The sequence below is a fragment of the Symphalangus syndactylus genome, chromosome 9 (assembly GCF_028878055.3).
Source record: "Symphalangus syndactylus isolate Jambi chromosome 9, NHGRI_mSymSyn1-v2.1_pri, whole genome shotgun sequence".
NCBI lineage: Eukaryota > Metazoa > Chordata > Mammalia > Primates > Hylobatidae > Symphalangus > Symphalangus syndactylus.
The window spans coordinates 38,579,308-38,607,290 of NC_072431.2; the positions used below are offsets into that span (position 1 = coordinate 38,579,308).

At 35.0% G+C, this 27,983-nt stretch overlaps 1 protein-coding gene and 1 long non-coding RNA gene across 7 annotated transcripts in view; one reads left to right on the top strand and one right to left on the bottom strand.

Moving 5' to 3' along the window:
- The window catches only part of KCNH7 (potassium voltage-gated channel subfamily H member 7), a 475,937-nt gene that overhangs the window by 42,135 nt on the left and 405,819 nt on the right, over window positions 1-27,983 (top strand). The window lies entirely within an intron of this gene.
- Window positions 477-27,418, bottom strand: LOC129489425 (uncharacterized). Of its 4 annotated transcripts, none has more exons than XR_008659979.2 (7): window positions 27,259-27,418; window positions 24,462-24,522; window positions 24,160-24,302; window positions 23,741-23,880; window positions 11,738-11,875; window positions 11,319-11,482; window positions 477-1,085 (listed from the first exon to the last, which is right to left on the bottom strand). It is a non-coding gene; the product is annotated as an uncharacterized lncRNA (long non-coding RNA). The 4 variants fall into 4 exon arrangements; XR_008659978.2 differs by having other exon boundaries at window positions 11,738-11,878; XR_008659982.2 differs by lacking the exons at window positions 23,741-23,880; window positions 24,160-24,302.

Below are 27,983 nucleotides of genomic sequence, written 5' to 3' on the forward strand. Positions count from 1 at the left end.
AGCGCACTAAGCTTACCTGAGGCAGGTAGTTGAGCATCTCGCTACATGCTGAACCCAACAGACACTGGTGCCTTCAGTTTCAATGAGCAGGTTTTTTTTTTTCTTGGAAACAGTGTTTGTAAACAGTGTGGCTTGCAGTCTTTTATGTGCTGGGTTTCGTCCTGATCCCTTACATGCATTATCACATTCAATCTTGTCAAGAGACCTTTGAGTTTCAGATTGTGGAAGCCATTTTACGGATAAGAAAAATGAGGTCTATAGAAACGAAGTAAATTTCCCAATGTCATGCAGTTGTTCAATGGTAGACATGAAATTCAGACACAGGCCTCTGATTCCAGTTTCCATGCTGTTTCTTTGTAGTCATCCATTGTGTATGTAAACAACTTTTCATTTAAACAAGATGCAAATAATATTGGTATAAAACAAATGTATTCTAGAATTTCAACTTTTCTGTTCATTTGTTCCTTGAGCCTGGTTTTTCTCATCTTCAGGTTTATATTTTAAGGTGACATCTTATACTGTGGTTTTCTTTGTTTACTTTTGTATTTCCCTTCACTTCACAGGAGTAAGATACCCAACATCGGACTGTAATTCTGTGTACAGAGGATGTCCATGACCCTATCCTCCTAGACTTGTTTATAGGGAGAATACAGGATGCTTTCCTCTCTGAATGTAAAAATAGAACCAGTCAGAGCAAGGTGTTCACAATTATCTTAAATTATTTATTGAATCCTACGTATGTGTACTCATATTTGGGATGTAGCTGAAGATAAGATGAAGAGAAATGGTCCCTGATTTCGAGAGAAGGTTTTCTTACATACTTCAGTATAATCAGAGGAGTCTTTGGTGTTAGAATCTGAATGCAGGCAAAGACTTCCTTTATAGCTTCAACATTCTTCTCGTTTCACAGGATTGGAACTATAGATTTTCAAAGCTAATGGTCAGTGACTATCAAAGTATGGATCCTGAAGATGGGGCTCAAGAGCTGCTAGGAGTCAATGGAGAGTGCCCACAGGACAGACTTCACCATACTTTAACCAGAGAAGATACATTTGAATTGAATGTCCTTTAAAAAGAGGGTGTCCCTGAAATGGAAAAAAAAAAAAATTGAACACTATTATAGCCTAGATTCCTCATTTGTTGCTGACCCTTCCTTCCATACCATTTTCTCTCCCCTTTCACCATAACACTCCCCTGAAAGTACAAAGTCTTCAACAGTTTTATTCCAATTTATCTGCTGAATTTGGTAATGATAAAGGAAGATTTTAATAGAAAGCAATTGCATTGCCTAATTACTGAATCATAGAACATTAAATCATTGACAATATGCAAGGCAAACTTCAATATACAATTAATTAATGAGTCTGCTTGTATCTATGAAATGAGATACCTAAGAATATAGATTTTGTGGATACTTATTCATTTTAAAGATATTAAAAACTAAAGCATATTCTTAACTACTGACCAACTGGGCAAATAGTTAAGAGTGCAATGAATATCTTGAAATTAAAAAAATGTAGTATAATTTCCTTAGCCTTGATATGTATTTTACTCAAGGTCATGAATCAGAACTTTTAAAACTAATACAATTGAAGGATATCAAGAAATATAATTGATGTGCTTCTATACATATTAATAAGGTCATTTTTTCCATGTCAAATTCTTCTGAGTCTTAAGCTATGTTATAATTTGAAGTTAGGCTTTTTTGGAAGGCATTATCATATATTACTAATGGGAATGCATAAATTATACAATAAAAATTGGCTTAGTAAGCCTAATTAATAGAGCAACTTCAAGTAATTCAATCGAGTAAAACTTGTCTGAGACTTTCTTTTACTATATGAGCAATAGGAATAGATTTTAGAGTATAAGTGTCTTTAAGAACATATGTATAAGAGAAAAAGAGAAAGAGTAAACATTAAAAGGACAGTGATTGTTAAGTATTTGCAGAAGTTATTCTGGCAGTTAATGTATAAGTACTAAGTGAATATACAGAAACCACAGCTCTAATAGTTTCTCCAATGTTTTAGCATCTTTTTCTAGCCCAGGACTGAGTTGAGTTGTTTTTAGGAGAAAAGCGTTGATGCCATCTGCAGCACACCTATAGATCATAGGCAAGAACAAGAAGTAGATTGCATGCTCAGTTATCAGGTATACAATACATCTGATTTAGTTCCTGGCATGTAAATGATCAGCTCCCTCATTCCTTTTCCTTTCTTCCTTCCTTCCTTCCTTCCTTCCTTCCTTCCTTCCTTCCTTCCTTCCTTCCTTCCCTCCCTCCCTCCCTCCTTCCCTCCCTCTCTCCCTCCTGCCCTTCCTTCCATCCTTCCTTCTTTGTTTTCCTTTCATGTTTTGACTTTACTATCAAGTTCTAGCCAGTATGCATACTATTTTTTTTAAGTTCTGAAAATATTCTTGCAAATTTCTAAAGGAGAAACATGTAAATTTTATTTATTTTTTCAGCTTTCCTGAGGAATAATTGACAAGTAAATATTGTATATATGTAAGATGTGAGATGTGATGTATTGATACATGTATACATTGTGAAGTAATCACCACAATCAATTAACATACCTACTACCTCACAGAGTTACCTTTTTTTGTGGTGAGAACATTTAAGATCTATTCTCTTAGCAAATTTCAAGTACACAACACAGCACTGTTAACAACAGTTCCATGCTGTACATTAGATTTGCATGTAAGGCAAAATTAACTCTAAGTTAAAAAATAAATAGAAAATAAAAAATAGATCTCCAGAGCTTTTCTCTCCTGAATAATTGAAACTTTCTACCATTTGACCAACATCACTCCATTCCTCCCAATCCCTGTTCCCTGACAACCACTATTCTACTCTCTGCTTCTATGAACTTGATTTTTTTTTAGATAATTATTACATTGAATCTGTAGATAGCTTTGAATGGACATTTTAACAATATTAACTTTCCAATCCATGAACGTGGGATATCTTTCCATTTATCTGTGTTTTATAGTTTTCAGTATATAGATCTTTTTACCCCTTTGGTTAAATTTATTTCTAAATTTTTTTGATGTTATTATAAAATGGATTGATTTCTTAATCTTTTTTTTTTACTTTTAAGTTGAGGGGTACATGTGCAGGTTTGCTATATAGGTAAACTTGTGTCATCGGGTTTTATTGTACAAATTATTTCATCATCCAGCCTAGTACACATTAGTTATTTTTGCTGATCCCCTCCCTCCTCCTACCCCACAGCCTCCAATAGGTCCCAGTGTGTGTTGTTCCCCTCTGGGTGTCCATGTGTTCCCATAATTTAGCTCCCACTTATAAGTGAGAACACATGGTATTTAGTTTTCTGTTCCTGTGCTAGTTTGCTAAGGATAATGGCCTCCAGCTCCACCCATGTCCTTGCAAAGTACATGATCTCATTCCTTTTTATGGCTGCATAGTATTCCATGGTGTATATGTACCACACTGGGTAAATAATAAAATTAAGGCAGAATCAAAAAGTGGTTCGAAACTAATGAGAACAAAGATACAACATACCAGAATCTCTGGGACACAGCTAAGGCAGTATTAAGAGGGAAATTTATAAGATTAAATTCCCATATCAAAAAGTTAGAAAGCTCTCAAGTTAACAACCTAACATCACAACTGAAAGAACTAGAGAACTAAGAGCAAACAAATCCCAAAGCTAGTAGAACACAAGAAATAACCAAAATCAGAGCTGAATTGAAGGAGATTGAGACACACACACACACAAACACACACACAAACACACACACACACCATTCAAAAGATTAACAAATCCAGGAGCTGGGTTTTTTTTTGAGAAAAAAAAAATAAACAAACTCCTTGTTAGACTAATAAAGAAGAAAAGAGAGAAGATTCAAATAAACGCAAAGGGGATCAGAAACAACAAGGGGGACATTACCACTGACCCTATAGAAATATAAGCAACCACCAGAGAATATTATAAATACCTCTATGCACATAAACTAGAAAATCTAGAAGAAAGGGATAATTTCCTGGACACATATATGCTCCAAGACTGAGCCAGGAAGAAATTGAATCCCTAACAGACCAATAATGAGCTCTGAAATTGAGTCAGTATTAAATAGCCTACTAACCAAAAAAAGCCAGGGCCAGATGGATTCACAGATGAATTCTGCCAGATGTATGAAGAAGAGCTGGCACTATTCCTGCTGAAACTATTCCAAAAAAATTGAGGAGGAGGGACTCCTCCCTAACTCATTCTATGACCCAGCATCATTGTGATACCAAAACCTGGCATAAATACAACAAAAAAGAAAACTTCAGGCCAATATCCTTGATGAACATTGATGCAAAAATCCTCAACAAAATACTGGCAAACCAAATCCAGCAGCACATCAACAAGCTTATCCACCATGATCAAATAGGCTTTATGCCTGGGATGCAAGGTTGGTTCAACATAACCAAATCAATAAATGTGATTCATCACATAAACAGAACTGAAGACACAAACCACATGATTATCTCAATAGATACAGAAAAGACTTTCAGTAAAATTCAGCACCCTTCATGTTAAAAAAAACTCGATAAATTAGGTACTGAAGGAATATACTTCAATATAATAAGAGCCATCTATGGCAAACCCACATTCAGCATCATACTGAATGGACAAAAACTGGAAGTATTCCCCCTGAAAACTGGCACAAGACAGGGATGCCCTCTCTCACCAATCCTATTCAACATAGCATTGGAAGTCCTGGCTAGGGCAATCAGACAAGGGAAAGAAATAAAGGACATCCAAATAGGAGGAGAAGTCAAACTATCCCTGTTTGCAGATGACATGATCCAATATCTAGAAAACCCCATAGTCTCAGCCCAAAAGCTTCTTAAGCTGATAAGCGACTTCAGCAAGGTCTCGGGATACAAAATCAATGTGCAAAAATCACTAGCATTCCTATACACCAACAGTCAAGCTGAGAGCCAAATCAGGAATGTAATCTCATTCACAATTGCCACAAAAAGAACAAAATACTAGGAATACAGATAAGTAGGGAGGTGAAAGATCCCTACAAGGAGAACCACAAAACACTGCTCAAAGAAATCAGAGGTGACACAAACAAATAGAAAAACATTTTGTGCTCATGGATAAGAAGAAACAATATTGTAAAAATGGCCATACTGCCCAAAGCAATTTAGAAATTCAATAGTATTCCTATTAAACTACCATTGACATTCTTCACAGAACTAGAAAAAAACTATTTTTAAAATTCATATGGAATAACAACAACAAAAAGCCCAAATAGACAAAGCAATCCTAAGCAAAAAGAACAAAGATGAAGGCATCATGCTACCTGCCTTAATTTCTTTTCTGGATAGTTTGTTGTTAATGTATTGAAATGCAACTGATTTTTGTCTGTTGACTTTTTTATTCTGAAGCTTCACTAAATTAGGTTTTAACAGATTTGTTGGTATAGTCTTTAGGGTGTTCTTTACATAAGATAATGCCGTCTGCGAGTAGAGACAATTTAACTTCTTCCCTTCAAATGTAGATGCTTTTTATTTCTTTTCCTTGCCTAATATTTCCAGCTAAGATTTCCAGTACTATGTTGAATACCAAGTGGTGAGAATGGGCATCCTGGTCTTAGAGAAAAAGTTTTCAGCATTTTGCCATTGAGTATGATTTCAACTGTAGATATGTCATATACGGCCTTTTTAATGTTGAAATACATTTTTTCTTTAATTTGTTGAGTTTTTATTATGAAAGAGTTGTGAATTGTGTCAAATGCTTTTTATGCATATATTAAGATGATCATATGATTTTTATCCTTCATTCTGTTAGTGAAGTGTATCACTATTTTTGATTTGTGTATGTTGAGCCATCCTTTCCTCCCAAGCATAAATCTCACTTTCCTATGATGAATGATCCTCTTAATATGCTGTTCACTCACTTTGCTAGTATTTTGGTGAGGATTTTTGCATCTATGTTTATTGGGGATATTGGCTTATAATCTTTTCTTGTAGTGTCCTTGTCTGGCTTTGGTATCAAGATAGTGCTGACCTTGTAAAATGAGTTTGTATTTTCTCTTTAATTTTTTGGAAGAGTTTGAGAAGAATTTGTATTAATTTGTTTCAGAGGTTTGGTAGAATTCACCAGAGAAGTCATTAGTTTCTGCATTTTTCTTTGGTGAGAGATTTGTGATTACTGCTTCAACTTTATTTCTTCTTATTAGTTATTATTCTATTTTAATTTTCTTTTTCTTTATGATTCAGACTTAGTAGGTGTGTCTTTCTAGAAACTTACCCATTTCTTCTTGGTTATTCAATTTGTTGGTGAATTATTATACAAATAGTATCCTGTAATTCTTTATATTCCTGTGATATCAGTGGTTATGCTTCCTTTTTCATTTATGATTTTATTTAAGTCATCTCTTTTTTCTTAATCTAGTTAAAGTTTTGTCAATGTTGTTTATTTTCTTAAAAAAAAACTCCTATTTTTATTGATCTTCTCTATTGTTCTCTAGTCTTTGTTTTATCTCTGTTCTAGTATAGTTTGATTTTTTCTGTTAATGTTTGGCTTAATTTTGTTTTGGTGTTTTCTTCTAATTCCTTAAGGTGTAAAGTTAGGTTGCTTATTTGAGATCTTTTCTTAACGTAGGTGTTCATTGCTGTAAAATTACCTCTTAGAACTGGTTTTGCTATGTCCCATAAGATTTGATATGTTGTGTTTCATTTTTGTCTCAAGATATTTTTCTCTTTTGCTTTCTTCTCTGATTTATTGGATCTTCAGGAGTATGTTGTTTAATTCCAACATTTTAAAAAAATTTTCTAATTTTCTTCCTGTTATTGTTTTCTAATTTCATACCATTCTGTTCATGAAAGATCCTAGACATTATTTCAACCTTCTTAAATTTGGTAAGCCTTGTTTTGTGGCCTAATCTATGATCCTGGATAACATTCTATATGTGCTTGAGAAGAACGTGTATTCTGCTGTGGTTGAATGGAATGGTTTATATATGTCCATTAGGTTCATTTGGTCTATAGTGTTGTTCAAGCCCAATGTTTACTCATTGATTTTTCTACCCGGATGATCTGTTTATTGTTGAAAGTGGGTTATTAAAGTCTTCTACTATTACTGTGTTGCTGTTTACTTCTCCCTTCAGTTATGTCAATTTTTGCTTTATATACTTAGGTGCTTCAACAGATACTGTATATCTGTTAGCAAATGATGGTGGCCATATTAATTTTAATAGTCTTGTCTTTTAACTTTTATATTAAAGTCAAACGTGATCTACACACCACCATCACAGTATTATAATATTCTGAATTTGATTATGTTCTTATTTACTGTGAGTTTAATATTTTCATGTTGTTTGTCTGCTTTTGTTTCAATTGGCAGAAGTCACTTTAGCATTTTTGTAAGGTAACTATAGTCATTAACTCCCTCAGTCTTTGTTTGGGAAAGTATCTCTCATTTTTGAGGAAACCTTTGCTAGATGCAATATTCTCAGTTGACAGTTTTGGATTTTTTGTTTGTTTGTTTTTACCAGTACCTGACTATATCATCCCATCATCTTCTGGCATCAAGGTTTCTGCTGAGAAATCTTCTGATAGTCTTCTTGTGGTTTCCTTGTATGTTATAGGTTGCTTTTCTATTGCTAATTTATAATCCTCTCTTTGTCTTTGACTTTTGAGAATTTGACTGTAATATGTCTCAGTGACTATCTCTTTATGTTTGATCTATTTGGGGTATTTTACATTTTATGAATGTAGATATTCATGTCCTTCTCCATATTTAGAGTTTTCTGTCATTATTTCTTTTAAGAATCCCTCTATTTTTTTTTTTTAGTTTGTTTACTCTTGGACTTAAACAATACATAATTGGTTCACTTGATGGTCTCCCATAAGCCCTGCAGGCTTTCTTCCCTCTTTTTCTTTATTTCTTTTTATTTTTGTTTCTCCAATTAGGTCATTTCAAATGACCTGTCTTTGAGTTTGCTAATTCTTTCTTCTGCTGATTATCAGGTCTCCTACTGAAGCTCTTTAAAGAATTTTAAATCTTATCTACTGTGTTCTTCAGCTCCAGAATTTTTGATTGGTTCTTTTATATGGTTTCTGTCTCTTTGTTGAACTTTTAATTTTGTTTTTTATTGTTCTCCTTATTTTTATTTCAGGTAGTGGTGTTCTCTTGTAGCTTATTGAACTTCTTTAAAATGATTACACATGGTTCTCAACTTATGATGGGGTTATGTCCTGGTAAAACTATCATAAGTCAAAACTTGCACTTAATATCTCAATCAATTGTAAAGTAAAAAAATCATAAGTCAACCATCCTAAGTCAGAGACTGTTTGTATTTTTAATTTTTTGCCACACAGTATGGATTTTCATTTCTTTAGGATAGGCTATGGATGCTTTATTTTTTTTTGTTTGTTGGTGTCATGATTCTGTGATTATAAGCGATCCTTTTGGTCTCTCCTTGGTATCTGACCATTTGAAGAATTAGGGTCCTCCTCTGCTCTTTACATACTGTGTTTGGCAAAGAAAGCACTTCACCAGTCAGCTTTTCCAAAGATTCTAGGTAGATAGGCTGAAGTGTCTGCAGATAACCTTGCTGCTAGAGTCCTTAGGCGGCTGGCCTGGTGCCTAGGTCAGCAGGCACGTTGGCCTGGAGCCTTGGTTCACTGGAGTAGGCCTGGAACTAGAGTCATTGTGGGTGGTCCTGGAGCCTGTGAGTCTGTGGGTCTGTGGATGCCAGCCTGCCACCAGGGTCTACTGAGATGGACCTGGAAACTGAGTATATAGCATCTGAATTGATGTTATCTGGGCCTTGAGTCTGAGTCAGTGGGGGCCGGGCTGATCCTGGGCCAGGCCTGCTGCCTTGATCCGTGGGAAAGACTTGATCATGAGTCTGTGGAACTAGCCAGGCACTGCAGTCTACTGTGGTAGTGCTGGTACCTGAGTACAGAGGGATGGGCCTGATGTCTGTGTTTATGTGTGTGGAACTGGGTCCAAGATCCATGAGTACCAGCCTCAAGCCTGAATTCATGGATGCCAGCCTGGTACTCAGGGCCACAGAGGCTGGCCTGGCACTGGGTTGGTCCTGGATCTTGGGGCTATAGGAGCCAGCCTAGAGCCTGGAGCCACTGAGTCTGGTGTTGCACTGGAGTGGGCCTAGAGCCTGGGTTCGTGGTGCCAGCCTAGAACCTGGGACTGCAGGAGCCAGCTTGACACTAAGGTGTGCCTGGAGCCTGAGTCTGTGGAGTGAGCTTGAGTTCTGGGTCTGTGGGCACTGACCTGGGGTCTGAATCCATGGAGGATATCCTACACATGGAGCCTAAATCCTCAGGTGCCAGCCTGGAGACTGGGACTGCCCAGGCCAGCTTGAAACTAGGGTAAGCCTACTGCTTGGGTCTGCAGGGCCTAGCCTGGCACCAGGGTTAACTGGAGAAGGCCTGATACTGGGGTTCACTATGAAGTCATTGCTCAATCCATTCTTCTCTCCACATGCTAAGGATATCGTTCTCCATGTTGTGCTGCATGGTTTTGGGGGAAGGTTGATGCAGGTAATATAAAACTGTCCTCCTTACCATCTGCTGTGCATCTTTTCTTATTCTTGTGCTTCACTCAAGTGCTGTAATCTTTCACCTGCATTCCTTAGAGCATGGGAAGGTATTTTCAGGTGTGAATGGTTGTTCAAATGGATATTTTTGTGAAGGGAAATTCCTATTCTACCATGTTGCTGATGATACCCCTCTTCTTATTTATTTATTTTTAAATCATGCAGCTTAAAATGCTGAACGTCTGGATACCTCCCCAAATTAACATAGGTCATGTTCAGTAAATTTAAGCATGCTTGTGTTAGACAGCAGCTTACATTTAGAATTTTTTTAATTGAAGACATAATTTAAAAATACTTTTCTTTAAATACACTGAAACTTTTTGAAACATTTTCAAAGATATTACACCAACATTTATTTAAACAGAATCTATAAAAATCGTACGCATTTTAAAATGTTTTGTTTATAATAGAAGTACAAGCTCAAAAAGTCACATTCCCAGGGTCCAATATCTGGCTTTGTGACTTGCTTATTGTGTGGCTTTGGACAATTGGCTTACCTCTCTGCATGTTCTTTTATCTGTAGGATGGGGGTAATTGTAGCTACATGACGGAGTTTAAGTAAGGAGGGGTTGACATATGTCAAGCTCATGAAACAGTACCTGACACACAGTAAGTGTTCCAAGAATGTTGGCTCATACTATTTTTTTTTTTTTTTTTGAGACCGATTCTCACTCTATTGCCCAGGCTGGAGTGCAGTGGTGTGATCTCGGCTCACTGCAACTTCCACTTCCCTCGTTCAAGCAATTCCCCTGCCTCAGACCCCCGAGTAGCTGGGATTACAGGCACATACCACCATGCTAAGGTGATTTTTTTGCATTTTTAGTAGAGCTGGGATTTCACCATGTTGGTCAGGCTGGTCTTGAACTCCTGACCTTGTGATCTGCCTAGCTCCGCCTCCCAAAGTACTGGGATTAGAGGCATGAGCCACCACGCCCAGCCCATACTACTAGTTTTAACTCAAGTTTGTCAAACCATTGAAAGGGGGAGTTTATTAAATAATTTGAAAAATTAACAGTCTAATAAGAGTGGTGCAGTTACAATTCAGTGTCCATTCTCAGGAGATGCTAAATAGCACTGGTCGTAGACTCTTGCCTGAAAAAGTTGCCCCCAAAAACCGCACAATCAAAACAGCCAACAAGCAACAACAACAAAAAACAAAAATGCACCCCCAACTGCAAACAAACAAAAAACATAAAACAGTTCCACAGGCAGCCTGATATGGAGTAATGGTGCAAAACAGGAGAAAATAAAATCCAAAACACAGAAAGCCTTCCTTTTTAATTCACTCATTTGAATATTTAAAGCAAGTTAGATTTGAGTGACTGCAAAAAAAAAATGCAAGGAAGAAAATCAAGACAGCCCAATAGTAGCAAATTATTATAAAAAAGTAAAGTCAGTGAAATATTGTAAAACTTCCGATGTAAAATATTAAGTGGTCATGATATAGTAACACTAATACTTAGCAAGAACTATGATAGAATAGAAAGAAACAAATAGAAAAGTAAGAGCTTTATTAAAGTGTTATATTTAAGACTGTCAATCTTAAGAACAGACATTGCTAACTGGTGTATTTAGCTAAATGCGATTCATATCTGTCAAAAAGACTGATGTCTCTTGGTTTATCCTGTTTGATGACAGGCTAATATTTTCTTTCAAAAGTGAAATATATGTATAGTTAACAACATTTTAAGTTGATTCTTAAAACTAAATTGGAAATAGTACGGACCTACCTTTGAATAGAACAGACCATCCTTATTGGGCTCATGTCAGCTATTACTGGCAGATTGAGAGTTCCAGTTGTTAGAGGTCTAAGGAATTATGACTCCCTCCAAAACAGCTCCATCACTGCTCCCGTTTCCTCATCCTTCATACTCTCGTGGTCTGGTCATAATTGCTCTGCAGGTTAACCAGCAGTTAAAAAGCATTACAACCCCTGCTAGTGTAGAATTAACTCTATCATAAATTAAATGTTTCTAAAATATTATTGTGGCTAGTATGGGATAATTTTGTCAAAGATTCCTTTTACCACTAAATATTTGCTGAAATTATCCAAAACAGTGTGTATCCAAAGTAGTACTACCTTCTAAGATCTTTAGGAAAGGAAGGGAATCTAACACTCATGTAATATCTTACTCCATTTGATCCTTACTGCAATTCTGTAGGTGAAGTATATCTTGCTTTATTTGCGGATGAAGACAATGAAACTCAGAGAGACATTTGTCCAAATTTGCCAAGTTTGCAGGTGGTGGTTCTTGAACCTGGAGTTCTCTGGCTTAAGCTCTTTCCACTACTTGGTGAAATTAGGGAAAAAAAAGAAAATTTAACATAAAACCACTTAACACGAAGTTAATTCTTCAGTGCTCACATCAATGGCTATATAGTGATAGGTGAGTTAATACATCTCTGGTAAGGATTAAATAATAAAATATTGGGGTCAGTATTATTATTTCTATACCTAACATGACAGAGGTTGAAGGAAGGAACACTAGTGGTCAAGATGCCAGGGTCCACACTGTAAATCAGCCAGCTACTGTCTCTGAGGAAGTGGTCGAATTATTTAACCTGTTGGAGCCTCCATGTTATATAAAAGCAGCCTGAAGGATGGTCATGAAGATTAAACAAAACAATGTAATAGGGAATCTTGAACGTATATGAGCTCAATAAATCATTGCTGACTTTGAAACAATAGTATTAGGTAGCATAAATTTTTTTCATTTTTCGTTTGCTGAAGACTTCCACTGCTCTTCTACAGGCAGTCTGTATTTTACAAAATCCAAATACTATATTATAAAAAATATATAAATTCAGACTAAACGGGAGTTCTGCATAAATGAAAGTCATGAGAATTCTTGAAACTTGTTTTTTTAAAGGATATCAATATATATTTTATTCAGACATCTAGTTATTGGCTCTTTGAACTGCAACTAGAGTGGACTCAATATATTTAGAAAGGAGAAATCCTGAAGTCAGGAATCACCAGAGAATAAGCAGACATTTTTTTACATTTCAGATTGAAACATCCAGAAATATTCTCTTTAATATAGGTTTCTTATGTTCGAAGCTCAGGTATTAAAGATGGAAACTATGTTGAGTTTTAATGACATCTTTTTGTATTCATCATCTTAGAGATGTTGTCTCTAGAGGATACTGCTAAAAGGATTGGCAAAATAAATTTAAGAGAGAATATTTAATCAGTCTAGTCTCACGTTGTCTTTCCTTCAGAGAGTGTTTGCTGAGGCATCAGACTAGCAAATATATCTTTGTCAACATCTGCTCTCATTTTCCAAATTGACAGCATTCGGAAGCAGAAGTTGGGATTAAATGTTATTCTTAAACCTTGGATCAAGCTATAAAACCACATTCCGTCTGCTACAGAAAAGCCTTCCTGAAAACATCTCAAAACATTGTTGGCCTGAGCCAAACATGTCCTACAAAGGATGTAAGTTTGTTTTCCAATTTTCCAAACTTGCCAATATTTTCCAAGTTTATCAAATGTTGAAGCAAATGGATGTTTTTCTGCAAATGCACTATTTCAGGCAGGTCCGAGCAGGAGGAGTCACTAATGAGTGTCATGGGATAAGGAATTTATTATCACAATTATATCTTACACAGCTGTGTAAGAAGACATGAAAATTAAGTCCAACTATTATTATAGTTGGATTGTCAGAAAAGCAATCTAAGAAACCAAGCAGATCCAGCTACCAGGTGGGTCTACCAAGGAAAGCTTGTAGAGACGTCTGTAGGAAACTGTTGTTTCTGATATGTTATTACCTTTATGGCTCCACAGTGAAGCACTTTGTGGTGGCCCTAGCCACTGTTGGATAACAGAAAGATGCTGGATGCATAGTGGAGAAGAGTTAGGACAGGCTAGGACCCACCAGGTTTCTCTGCATCTGTCCATCACAGCGTCTGACTGTGACGACCCTCAGAGACTAATTGCTATTCAACTGCTCCACTTTCACTTCCCATATCTCACATATGTTCCTCTTACTGTCAACTTATAATAATTTGAAGGGAAGGAGATTTGAGGAAACATGATATCCAGCTTAACCAAATATACAGTGCTCCATCCTACAGGCTATTGATGCCTGTCCCATGGATGGCCTCGGTGAGGATGCTTCATTGTCCCTTTGAAGCTGTTTAACTTTATTGTCAGAATAGTGCAACAGAAACATGCTCAGAATCATTGCTTTTCTTGGTACTCAGATGTTTTCTCTTCTTCATTAAATCTCTCTGGTGGCTCTGTTTCTATCCTCATTATTAAAGCCAAAGCTCTTACAATGACCCACAGAGTTTGAAGGTTGAACTCTTTATTTGGTCTCTGGTCTTGTCTCCCAATCTTTTCTCTCTCCTTCACTCAGCTCCAGCCACACTGTCCTTCTCATTGTTCCTTGAAAATGTCAGATATGCTCTGCTGTAGTGCCTGTGCACTTGCTGTTCCTGGAATGCCTTTCTCCAAAATAGCCACATGACTCATTCCATCACCTCTTTCTGGTCTTTCTTCAAATGTCGACTTCTCAGAAAAGCCTTTCATGACAAATTTTATTTAAAACTGTGCCCCTTACTTTCTCTTCACCCTTCCTGTTTTATTTTTTTCCATTGTCCTTTTCATTATCTACCTACAATATATTACATATGTATTTTGTGTGCTATCTTTTCTCACATACTAGAACGTAATTTCAGTAAGCACAGAGAATTTCATCTGTTTTGTTTACTGCCATGTATGGCATATGAGGGTGGACAAAAGCCAGTAGCAATGTTACAAATATGTGTTGAATGTATTTAATAAAATAGAGTTACAAAATCATTTGATCTATTTATAAGAATTATGCATGGGTTTTGTGTCATGAATGCAAGGTCTAATTTTAAATGCCTTATTTCAAAATTAATAACACTAGAAAAAGCTAAATTTCAGTCAGTTTTTCATTCTGATTTTCATCTCACTAGTGAGGAGACCTGCAATGTAACGAAATATTCATTGAATTTATCCAGCTTCATAATTTCTTTTGTGCAGGGTATTGAAATAGCCAGTCACTAAAGCAAATTTTCTCAGACATTTTAAGCAACTTGTTCTCTGCTTGAAGGCTTGAATTAGTCATTTTCTAACCGACCCCCTGAAATATTAAGGATTGAGCTTAGCGACTTAAGGGAAAGACAGTCTAAAACCAAGTATCTAGATTTATTTGCTGATTTCTTACATGTCAATATGTAGACACTAATCTTTAAGTACCCCATGCTCAAAAAAGTATAATATATGTAATGAAATCCAAAAACACCTTTGCTTACTTACCACATCACTGCTCTCTCCCCTGTTACTACTTTCATTTTTTTTTCCACTTTCAATCTAATTTTTACCTTCCTCATTCTCTTCCACTAGGTGTATTTGTTTTCATTCTCTTAGATTATCAGAATATGCATAAAGTTGAAAGCCAGTAAACATAGGGATTTGGTTAATAAACATAGGGATTTGGTTAATAAACATAGGGATTTAATAAACATGTAAATGAATGTTAATAAACAATCTGAATTCAGTCTCTGGCCTTATTGCTTACTGCAGCCTGACATTGTGAATTCTTTTTATTTCTCTTAGTTTCATCTGTTAAACTAAAAAAAAAATTCATAGTAATAGATGCTATCAAATGAGGCTTTTATGAGGATGAGATGAGCTAATACATAAAAAACATTTAGCACAATGCTGAAGACAAAATGCACACTAAATTCATGTTATTATCAATATCATTATTTATAAGTGTAAATATACACTTGGTATATAATACTTCAAACCTCTGGTTCTCAGTTTCCTCAGAAATATAATTAAAAATTAAACTAGAGTATCTTTAATCTCCATTTCAGCTATAAAATTCTGAGTCTATAATATATAGATTGGGTATGTAAATAGCCATATTTGGATATATAAAATAGGATATAATCTCTAGTGAATTATCTCTTAAACAATGATGGTGATTTAACATTATATCATTTTACCAGTTTATTACAGTCTTTCTATGTGACAGCTGTTCCAACCTTAAAAGGGATCAAATCATATTCTAAACAGTACACTTTTTGAATTGAGTAATTTTTGTTTAGAAACCAGTCAAAATAATGTCTACTACAAGTAATCTCATACTTATAAGTACATTCTACCCTAAAAGTTGTTGAGTCAATTGTTTGGAACTCTAACACATTTTACACAAAACTAACTTTACATAAGGTTAGACATGGGGGCTGTGTGTCTCCATGCTTGAGAAAAAATTAGTTCAATTAGGAAAATATAAGAGGGTAAATAAAAATGATTTTGCAGAGTCTAAAAGCTGTGTTTGGACATTGTCACGAAACTTAGGGCACTGGGTTGTTATCTCTAATGATATTTTCTGCCCCTACCCTTAGAACTCAAGGATTCTGTTTCTAGATATGGATTGTACAACTACCCTAGCACTGACTGGCACACTGTTATTCAGTGTATCATTTTTTGTAGTGGTAGTAAATGATTAGGAAAAAATCCCTACAAATGCTTCAGTAGAGAATGTGTTGCATAAATGACGCAATCATGCAGTAAAATACAATGCAGCCCTTAAAAAAGAATGAGGTATACTTTTGTGTACTTACCTGAAAACATCACTAAGATATATCATCATGGAAATGAAAGGAGATACAGAAAGGTTTGAGTAATAGGCTATAGTTTTTTTGTGGAGGAAAATAATCTTTATGTATGTGTCTGTGGATTACTACTGACTATTGTTACCTTTAAGGAAGGGAATTACCTTTCTGACAACAAGGAAGAGAGAAAAGAAGAATTTTGTTCTTCTTTATCAAATTCATAATTCATAAGCAAATGATTTAACTTTGTATTTTCCACCTCTTTGAATCCATTTGCACCACTAGCATTCTTGCTATATCAGTTGATCATGCATTAGAAAGTTTTTGTTAAAACTCAATTGCAACAGAGTGAAGGAGAAAACACACATGTACCTTGAGGAAGTGGAGGCAATTGAGAGGGGGAAATGTAAGAGGATTTTAAAGGATGTCTGGACACGTGCAAGAGAGAGATTAATTAAAGCGAGATAATTACTGTGTCCAGTGGTTATGTACAATGACACAGAGTTGAACAAAATTATTCTGAGAGGGAAGAGACCATGAGGGAGCACGGTTGGCTCAGACAGTGTTCTACCACCAGGTGGCGTTATCAACCCAAGACAGCTTGGATGCTATTATAAGCGGGGTACCAAAGGGAGGGTAAAAATGAAATAGCTTTTGGATTAAAAAGTGGAAAGAAGTGTGTGAGCAACTATTCAGAAGTTATAGCAAGAAGTATATATAACGACTTAGCTCTTACAAGATAGGAAAAAAGTATAATATTGTGTGCACATGTATAAAAAGATGCATATAAATTTTTAAGGGCCGGACGTGGTGGCTCACACTTGTAATTCTAGCACTTTGGGAGGCTGAGGCAGGTGGATCACAAGGTCAAGAGATCGAGACCATCCTGGCCAACATGGTGAAATCCCATCTCTACTAAAAATACAAAAATTAGCTGGGCGTGGTGGCACACGCCTGTAGTCCCAGCTACTCAGGAGGCTGAGGTGAGAGAATCATTTGAACCTGGGAGGTGGAGGTTGCAGTGAGCCAAGATTGTGCCACTGCACTCCAGCCTGGGCAGTAGAGAGAGACTCTGTCTCAAAAAAAAAAAAATTTAGACTGGCTTAAATGCTGTTGTTTTTCTTATGAAAGCTCTCTTACAACTTTTGGAAAAAATATTTTTCGCCATAAATTTTGCCAACAAAACAAAGCAAATTAAACTGAATATTATAACAATTGATATAAGTAATTAAAATTACAATAAAGTTTTTTTTTTGGATTTCACTAAAATTGTGTTTGAATGATCTAGGCAGATGAACCCCTCAGAAAGACAAAAAAAAAAAAAGAATTGATTCCTCTCCACTGAAGGGTGTAGACTCAATGGGTCAATAATTGGCCAAGTAGTAAATACGTATAACTCAATGAATAAATGAATAAATTTACTGTAAGTAGACACAGGTCAGTTCTGTTTCAGAATATCATGCCAGGCAGTGATGTCTGATAGCATGTACATTAGCTTAAGACGAAAATATCTAAAATATCAGTTTCATAATGAGGCAAATGTGAATCACACCCATTTATTCTCTATCAACTCTTTTTGTGTGATTTAATAATTGTAAAAAGTATTAAAATCACATGATAAAATATACCTTTTGATATTTATTGCATATAGTGAAGAAACTTGTGAAATTATTTATTCAAGAACATTCAATGCTTATCTACCGTGTGCCAGGTTCTGTGCAGCCACTGATAATAAGATCAAGAAAAATATACATAGTTCTGCCCCTCATAGTGTAGAGTAATGAGAAAATAAAGCATTTAGATTTAGACTTGTCTGGTAACCCAAGACGCTGTTTATAGATTGCATTTCTTGACAGTTTAATGAGTTTCTCTAATTCTCCATTTATTCAAAATATATTTATGGAGAATCCCCCATCTGCCTACCACAGTTTAAGATGGTGGACAAACAGAAATGAATAAAACAGGTAAAAATCCTTGACCTTAAGAGACTTACATATCAATTTCTTTATCAGATAAATAACATAGTATCAATTTCATTGTAACAAAGATTAAATGAAAAATTGTACATATAAAGCACTGAGATTAGTTCTAGAAAATAAGTTGACTTGCAATAAAGAGAAATTCCCATTTTCCTTTGATTTATGGCTCTTTAGACAATTTTTTCTACAAAGCCTCATTTTGTTAGAAAGAAGGATCTCTGTTTTTCCCATCTTTGTATTCAAAATAGGAACCTAAAGTTTATTGAATTGCTATTATTTGGGGAATCATTGATTTACCACACACATGCCAAAAAGGGTCACCATATTGGATAAAGTTAGCCTTTTTAAAAAAACAAATGATAATAACCAGTCTTATAAGTTATGTAAAATCTGCTTCAACTTATTATATTCAATGTGATAATGCAATTACTGTTAGTTCAACTTATATCAATAGTTTACCTTGTTTCACACAAAGGACCAAATAAAGTATATAGTATTCTCTTTCTTATGGCGTAGTCAGAGTCCTGTATTTTAACCTTGATTGAAATCTTGGCCCTGTTACTTGCCATAAGGCTGTTGGTAAGTGCTTCACTTTGCTGAGTCTTTCTGTTTTCTTCTTTGTATAATGAGGATGATGAAAACCTCACAAGGTTGTTAGGAGAATAAAATGAGATACTGTAATACAGTGAGTATATGTAAAGCACTTAGCATAGTGCTTGGCTTATATAGGAGATGCTCAACATATATCAGTCTCCTCAACTTCAATATTTACTCTTACACTTTTACTACCATAAGTAGAGAGTACAGTCAGCACTCTGTATCAGTGGGTTCTGCATCCATGGATTCAACCAACTGCAGATCAAAAATATTGACAATAAAAGGCATGATTGTGTCTGTAGTAAACATGTACAGACTTTTTGCTCTTGTCATCATTCCCTAAGCAATACCATATAACAACTATTGATATGGCATTTACATTATATTCGGTATTATAACTAATGTAGAGATGGTTTAAACAGCAGGATATGTATAGGTTATGTGTAAATGTTTCGTCATTTAATAAAGAACTTGAGCGTGCTTGGATTTTGGTTATCTGTGGGGGTTCCTGGAACCAATCTTCCATGTATACCGAGTGATGTCTGTACTATACTGGTGGTACTTGTTAAACAGCAGAATAATCCTAGGGATTCCAGGAAACCTTTTGGGAATTTTGGAACACTTCTCTCGGAGTTTCTATTGATGTTAAATCACAGCCTTTATGTACTAGTCAAAGATGGTGAGTGGGCACTGAACTCCAAGTACCAACTCTAGTAACAGAGAATTGAGAACAGAGAAAGAGTGAAGAAGAACTAAAAGTTGTTAGAGGGCTTGTATATGAAACTTCCTATAGTCTAAGAAAACTGGTCTCATGACCAATCTCTACCCAAGCCAGAAAGTTACTTCATGTTCATCTTCTCTACATTACTCCAGTTAAAACTCCATGGGGAATAAGAAGCAGAAATATACCTAATATCTCAGGTAAAAATGAGTGGGAGGAGAGCAGATATTATAAAGATATGAGAGTAAATCTCATTGCCTTTTAAGATTATGGAATGCAGTACAGTCAGGTCCCCTGGAAGGGAAATTAGGAATCATAAAGTCTTAGACTGAGCTACTGTCTCTTTTAGAGACTACATGGTCTGAAGCTCTTTCCTCGCTTCTGTCTCCCAATGCATCTCCTTAATAGTTCCTCTTTCTCCTTTCTCTCTTTCTTTCTCTTGTCCTCTCTCTTCCCTTCCTTTCTCCACTGCATCTTTCTCCTCTTTTTTTCTCTGTCTCCACCAACATTTTTTGACTTATATTTGGCCCAAAATACAGTCTTCAAATCAATGTCTTTTCAGCTGAACACTCAAAAGATAACCAATTCAGTCTTGCACTATTTTAACTACACTTATCAGAGAGAAACTGATTTGGTCCAGATCATTTGTATTGGCCAATGATTGGCCTCCCTGGACTTGAAGATGAGCACATGGGGTTGTGTACATGTAATACTTACATGAAGCCTCCCCTCCAGAGGCTACATGTAGGTAAAGCAGATTCACTAGGAAGGGATCATTTATATTCCTAGCACCACGCAATAGATCTAGAATGTAGTATGTGCTTGATAAATACCTGCTAAATAAATGAGAGAACAGTATATTCATAGCTTATTTTTGTAAATGTGTAGTTTTTTCATACTTCACTTGCTTTACTAATAATTGACAGCCAATATGTGTGGAGTGCTTATGAGCAAGATGTTGTTTGATGCACATTCCATGTATTCACTCTGTAATCCTCACAATATTCCTATGAGAAAATCAGGCATGGATTGCTTAAATAACTTGCCCAAGTTTACATAGCTAGTAAAGAGCAGAGCCAAGGCATGTGCCTAGGCACTTTAACACTGGCATCCACACTGTTGGCCTGTATGCTAAGTCCACTCTCAACATGCACTTTATTCTAAACGATATAAAGCAAGTCTATATTCCCTTATGCCACTATGGATATTTTAGCATTTTGTAGTAGTTATTATTAAAAATAAGAGAATGAAATTGTATAGCAGCAACTTAATGGACATCAAGGAGGTCAAAGAGTTTTCTGGTACACAGTGCAAATGAATGCCTAAAGAGTATAATCATCTTGGTCCTAAAAATCTATTAGTTTTTTCCCTTTTCTTTGCATTCTCTGGTTATATAGTTCTACATTCTTTCCTTTTATAATCAGTTTTTTCCTTTGATTATTCATTTTATCCATATCCATTTGACTTTTAAATGTGATGGCTACTCTTTTAAAAGCATCATTTACACTCAATTTCTATTCCGTAGCCCCAAACCACAATTCATCAATGCCGCCTCAAAGTGTAACATGTGAGTAGAAAGGGAAGCATGGTAGACAATAAGAGGACAGTCTTTTGTGCAACAAAGAATGAGTCACAATGGCAGTGTAATTTCTAAAATTCAAATACATTATGTATAATACAAAGATAATGAAATGAAAAGTACAATATAGTACAAATTAAAACTAGACTCGCTGTTAAAGAAACACAGACTAACACAATCAGATTTTTTTTTACTAAACTAGTTCTTTTTTTTGAAAAGATAATATTCACTGATACAGAGAAGGCATACAGTAGGAGAGTAGTGTATTTCTAGCAAACAATATGGTTATATGTATTAAGAGCTTTCAAATGTTCATTTACTCTCTTTCAAAAATTGTATTCAAAAAAATTATTTCAAGGTTCACATAAATTTATGTACAGTGCTGCTCATCACTATTTTATTTATACAAATTAATGCCTTGTGATTTAAATGATCAATGAGAGAATATTAAATTACAGATTGTACATATAAAATATTGTGCTACTATTAAAGTGTCTATAGAAAATTAATATCTTTATTAATTGCCCTTGAAGTGATGCCTATAAAATTATTCCAGGAAACAAGTGTGGATGCATACACATTCGTAAACAAAGGAGACTCAAAAGAAAGACACCAAAATATTTATAATCATTATTTCAGTGTGGTAGAATTATACACTAGTTTTCTTTTTTATACATTTTGATATTCAGAATTTTATGTGATAAGAAGCTTGTTTTGAGGGCAATATTCTTCCCTGAATTTATAGTTAAAGAAATTTATTTACTGATGACTTCTTACCACACACAAGCCCAGAACATCCACATGCCGGTTCATCTTGGGAACAGGCTTGCTCTTGGTACATTTGGCCCAAAATGTTATGGCTCTAAGTTAGAAGAAACCTACAGTTACCCACCCTCCACACAGGATAAGAGTTGTAAAATACGATCAAATACCACCATTCTGATAATCCCACTCCCAGAATGAAATTCTTTGCATGAGCAACATAGACATGAATGTGTCTATTCAATTCCTTCTTTCTCTCCCTTCCCTGTTGAGGATATAAGATCGCTCCACTTCTGACCCATGTTTTGCTAATCATTATAAAAGCAAGTAATAAAATCAATGAGGTGAAGAAAATAAAAAGTTTAAATAATACAAGTTTAAATGACTCAAGTTTAAAATACGCTTAAAGTGAAAATAAACGTTAAGAATATATTTTAAATAATAATTTATAAGAAGGACATTAACATAAATGTAGAAAGTTTCTTTTCCTGATCTGAAAGGCTTTATATGAATTTTCTTAGATTTGTATTTCATGGTATAACCCTTGAACTTACTCTCCCAAAAAAGAAATCACTAATCCGTGACACTGGAGCTCTGAAGTTCGATTAAAATACCACCTCAAATTATTTTCTTTAACAAACAATGATTTTATTACCAGAAAAAAATCATAACATATAAAGTTTGAGTGTTGAAAATAAATTGTCACAACTGGTGAAAGCAGTGATAAAACTATTTTGTGTGTTTGTAATTTTAAGAGAAAGTCAATCCCGTTTATCATATCATTTTATTTTTATTTAAAACAATGGATAATAATAAGGTTGTAAACATTTATGAAATACTGATCTTCCTCAGAAAAGGTTTATCCTAAGTACTGTTTTTTGATAACACTGCTTACGATAAGCTAAAGTTTGATGCCAGCTACAAAATGACAGGTTATTTCATAGGTTTTAAAAATGTTGAGTTTTACACTTTTTTTGTTTTTGCTTTTGTAGGTTTTTGTTTTTGTGTCTTGATGTGCTTTTTGTTTCATTTTGTGAGTCATAAGTTAACACTATTTTTATTTGCTCTTCTTTTGTTGTCATTTGCTGACACATTTAGTTAAAGTTGGCAAGACATAAATTTTCTGTGTTTTATTTTTTTAGACAGTCTCACTCTGTTGCCAAGGAGGCTGGAGTGCAGCGGCGCAATCTCGGCTCACTGCAACCTCCACCTCCTGGGTTCGAGCGATTCTCATGCCTCAGCCTCCCAAGTAGTTAGGACTGCAGGTGCATGCCACCATGCCCGGCTAATTTTTGTATTTTTAGTAGAGACAGGGTTTCACTATATTGGCCAGGCTGGTCTCAAACTCCTGGTTTTACGTTATCAGCCTGCCTCGGCCTCCCAAAGTGCTGAGATTACAGGCATGAACTACTATGCCCGGCCTCTATTCCTTTGATATTGGAGGACAGATTATGTCTATCATTTGACAGTTACAAATTATCTTGTTTAAGGAAATACAGCCATGTTTTGCTCTAGGAAGAATTCTGACATGGTATAAAAATTAAACAACTACAGTTCTACAAAATATGTTTAAAGATCACTGTCATGATTGAGGTGAACTTATCATTTGAGGTGAAACTTTGCAACAATTGGGTACTTGGGAAAAGATAGGTGAAAAGCTTCAAGGAGAGAGATTAGGTTAGCCATGTGTAGGATTTTTCCCTTTTATGGAAAAAGTGGAAACTAGTCCTTTTTGTTTTTCTTCTCTGAATTATATATGTCTATTTCCTCCACTGTATAAGATTCTCAAACACAGGGATGATATCGTATTCACATTGGTACACATTAAATGAATGTTTAATGCATTGAATTTGTTGAAGTTGGAGAAAGAAAGAGGGAGCAAAATGCTAGAGATAGAAAAGCTAAACTTATATTTACTTTAACTGTATTCCTAATTGGCTTCCACTATTGATTCTGTGTGTTCAAATGGGGCTTTCAGTATCTTAAGTTTAAAATAGATTGATGTGTTTCCAAATATATCTGAGCTGGCTGATCTGGTGGTCGCTTGACTTTAACACCTGTGGCCAATGGAAAAAGGGAGAAAAAGGAAGAGACTCAATAAATACTCCAGCAGGAGAAAATGTACAATACTGAATTAATTGGAGCAAAAAGAAATGTTTAACTTACAGAGTTATTGTTATGGGGATTGAATGTGATAATATATGTTGTCTTTTTTAGAGATCATTTGGATAAAAGAACCTGAAAACTGTTTACTAGTACAAATAAATAGGGATATATTTTAGAGGGTACAGGAAAATTCCTTAATGACTATTCAAAAATAAAAAAGTATAGCTTACCTCATAAAAAATTAAAAAGTCTACATTACTCTCTTTATCTCCTTCTCTCTCCCTGGGATCTCATGGTCTGTCATCAACTCATTTCTCTAAATGTCTGTGCCATTCTTAATGATGTTTTTGGCCCAGGATAACAGAAAATCTAACTACAAGAGGGTTATACAACATGAGAGTCATCATCTTATATAACAAAATGTTTGGAGGTAGAACAGATTCAGCAGTGGTAATTCAACAGATCAACTATGGCATGATGGATCCAGGTTCTTCTTATCTTTATACTTTTCTGCCTTAGCCTGTAGGCTTACCTGTTAAGCTGGTGACTTCAATCGCCGTCAGATAAATACCTCGGTCTCATGCGTCAGTTGCCTTGAGAAAGAAAAATGGATTGTGTTATTTCACGCATGTTTCTTTTTAAGAGCAAATACTATCCATTAGGTGTACTCTAGCAATAATTTTATTTGTGAACTACATAGTATTATAACAATAATTTAAAGCTATTTATAAAGATTTCAAATGGAGGTAGTCTAAAGATATAAAAATATGACATCAGATAAAAGGCTAGGAAAAAAATCCAACTTTCACTCTGAGACTTTATTAATAATAGATGAAAAAGTCGTAGGCAGTCACATGTAAATTGTTTAAATTTGTAGAAATTTTACTCATTTGGAATACTTTTCATATTAAAGTTTATTATAGCTGTTATAGTAATTCTAAATTAAATAAATAACATATCAAAAAATCTAGTAAATGCAATAAAAATGTATAAAAGTAAGAATGACGCAAATCCAAATGTAAATTTCAGAGAAAGGGGCAACCAGGTCTACCTTAACATGGAGGGAGGAAACAGGAAAGTTTCATGGCTAAAGTGATATTTGACCTCTAGAAGTTGGGATAGAGGAAAGCTACACAAAGGAGGGAAACAGAGTAAGTGTAGACTCACAAAAGCCAAGTGGCAAATACATGAATAATATTATGGAATCATGAGAAATTTCATTTCATAAGAGCAATGAAAATAACAATAACATCTAGAGTGGATTTTGACCATGAAGTGCCCTGAGAGTCAAGCTACGAAGTTTTAGTTTTGCAATTAGAAGCCAGAAACCATAAAATATTTCAAGGAACCAGTAATGTGCTTCAGAAAAAGGAAATGGTCTGCAGAATGTTGGGGAAATTGGAGATCTGTAGACACTACAATAGGCCAAGTAAGAATTCGTGATTATCTCAACCAGAGGTGAATGAGAATGAAAATGAGAGCTCCAATCCATGAGATTGTACCAAGTTGTGGAGGTATAAAACATAACCATCACCTGGATAGGAAGAAAAGGCAAGTCTAAGATTTTTGGAGCAGACCTTAGAAACTAGAAGAAAGGGAATGCTTTTACGAGAAATATGACAATGAGGAGAAATTTTTTAGGAAGATGTGATGAATTGTTCAGATCTCGGTCCAGTGCAATTGAGATAATTAGTGGGACATTAGTTGCAAATATTTGGGAAATTCAAGTCTGGAGCCTGAAAGAAAATTCAAGAGTATATTTAGAAATATAGATGTCTTCAACATATTGATAATACACAAGAACATAAGAGGAAGAGAAGAGGTGAAAATGAAGATTCATGAGATGAAAAACAAAACATTACTTTCTCATAATGTGTATTATTCTATCCGAATCATATAATAGTCACAGTTTCAGCATGAATTTCTGTCGTCTTAATTGATTTTTCAAAGCCATATCTCAAAGACATTAGTATCATTGTTTCACAGTTTGTGAAACGGATGCTCAAAGAGGTTAGACATTTGCCCCAAAGCATACAATCTGAAAGCTTGGAACACTTGTGCTTGGCTTTAGACTGTAAATCTCATCTTTAATATTTTATAGTTAACTGAAATAAGTATAAATATAAAACCTTTGGATTTGAAATATTATTTAAAGAAGCAAAATAAATATGTGTATATATTATATCCAAGAGTAATGTTCAGGAACTCTATATTTTAATTAAATTATTTAAACATCTCTACCATTCTCTAAATTCCTTCAAACTTTGAATATCAAAATAAGTTTATTCAGATTTTATAAAGTAAAGGGATGAGTGGATTGATGTGAGAATTATTAGGCAAATATGTAATCAAATTTCCACATACTCAGTCTTAAGATGTAGCACCTGTGAGTAGCTGCAGTTGCCAAATTAAACCAGCCAATTGTTTCATTAATGTTACTAAAAATTTAAAGTTTAAAAGCTCCTAGTTGGACAAATGGTGAATTAATTTAAATTTTAAATCAAGAGCATCGCTTTGCTTTTATATTGTACTTTTCTAAAAATCCCAAAGGGTTAAAAACATGATTATACACCTATGTTCAAGATTAATTTGTTTATAAGGACAGCTGTGCCTTCTGATTTGCTTATTTGCATCCTAAGTTTGCATGTTTACAAAATTTGACTGTTCAACCTGCAGATGCCGTTTTTAATGTTTTGCTTCAAAGCTTTTAACCCCTAGAGTTTCTATTTTATTCCATGTTATTTATATATATACATATGCATATATGTGCACATATGCATGTATTTTATAACCTAACATATATATGTATGCATAATATATATAAACTATATATAGAATATGTGTCTACATAAGCTATAGTATATACAATTCAGTTGGTAGGTAGTCTGTTCCTTAAAATAAAACTGTATTTTTCTCGACCTTTTCCTTGGAGATGGCCTTTCCTTAGTATAGTCTATAGAAGGCTGTTATAAGCTGGTTGCAATAGCAGTATGTGTGAAAGAGGACTGTAAATTCAGTGAATATTATTAGTTTATGAATATTCATTAAATTTGTTTGTATGCAGCAATTCAACTTTGTAAATGGTTGCAGCCAAAAAAAGCTCTAATTAGAGGAATTAATTAGTATTTGGAAAGGTATACAGGGATTAGTGGGCATTTTGAAGAGGTATTTTTTTCCTCCTGTTGAGAAAAATACCTTCTAGGGAGCTTGCAATACAATTTGTGTGCATATCAGGTAGAAATAAATGAGCGTTTCAAGTTTTAAGGCCACAAGAGAGTGGAGGTCTGTTGTTCAAGCTAGCACAAGATACTTTGTAGATCACAGAATACCTTGGTCTTTTCTTGTCGGAATTCACCATCTTTTAAAAGATCTTGTTACTCACCAACCTTCAAATGCCACATTTAACCCTACTATAAAGTTAAACCCAGTTAAAAAAGAATAATCTGAAAATGGAAACTATTTTCCATGTCAGAGTGGTGCTTCTTTGCCTCTGTTACCTCCATAATATCCCTGCCACCAGCAACCAAAAGGAAGCAGCTGTTCTGAATATGTACAAACAAAAGAAGCTGTTACTATAGCAACCATAGAATCCTGTGGAAAAGCTCTCCCTTTAACACTAGCCAACCTCTCTTCTTTACCCCTCCTTCTTTTCCTTTCCTGCGCCAGCACAGACTGCCCTTGGACAGAAACGATACTTGGTGATTCGACATGGGGAACCAGAGCAAACACTACAGCCTGCATTTACACTTTCCAAGAGCTGGAAGACTTGCTCCTGGCTAAATCCTATGAAAAGGCTGCAGAACCTGACAACACTTACGAAGCACTTTGTTCCTTGATTCCCAAACCTTCCTTTATCGTCCTTTAAAAAAATGCTACTGGCTTCTCTCATTCATAACTTGATGAAGTAATGATATCTCTTTTACCTCTGCCTTGTTAGTTTTTCTCTATCCTATATCCGTGTTCATGAGCCAAATGTGGCATTGCTTAATTAAGTCTGTGGATTTTGCTGATTCCAGAGTTGGTGTTGAATTGGATGGAAGATAGGGCAGTTTTG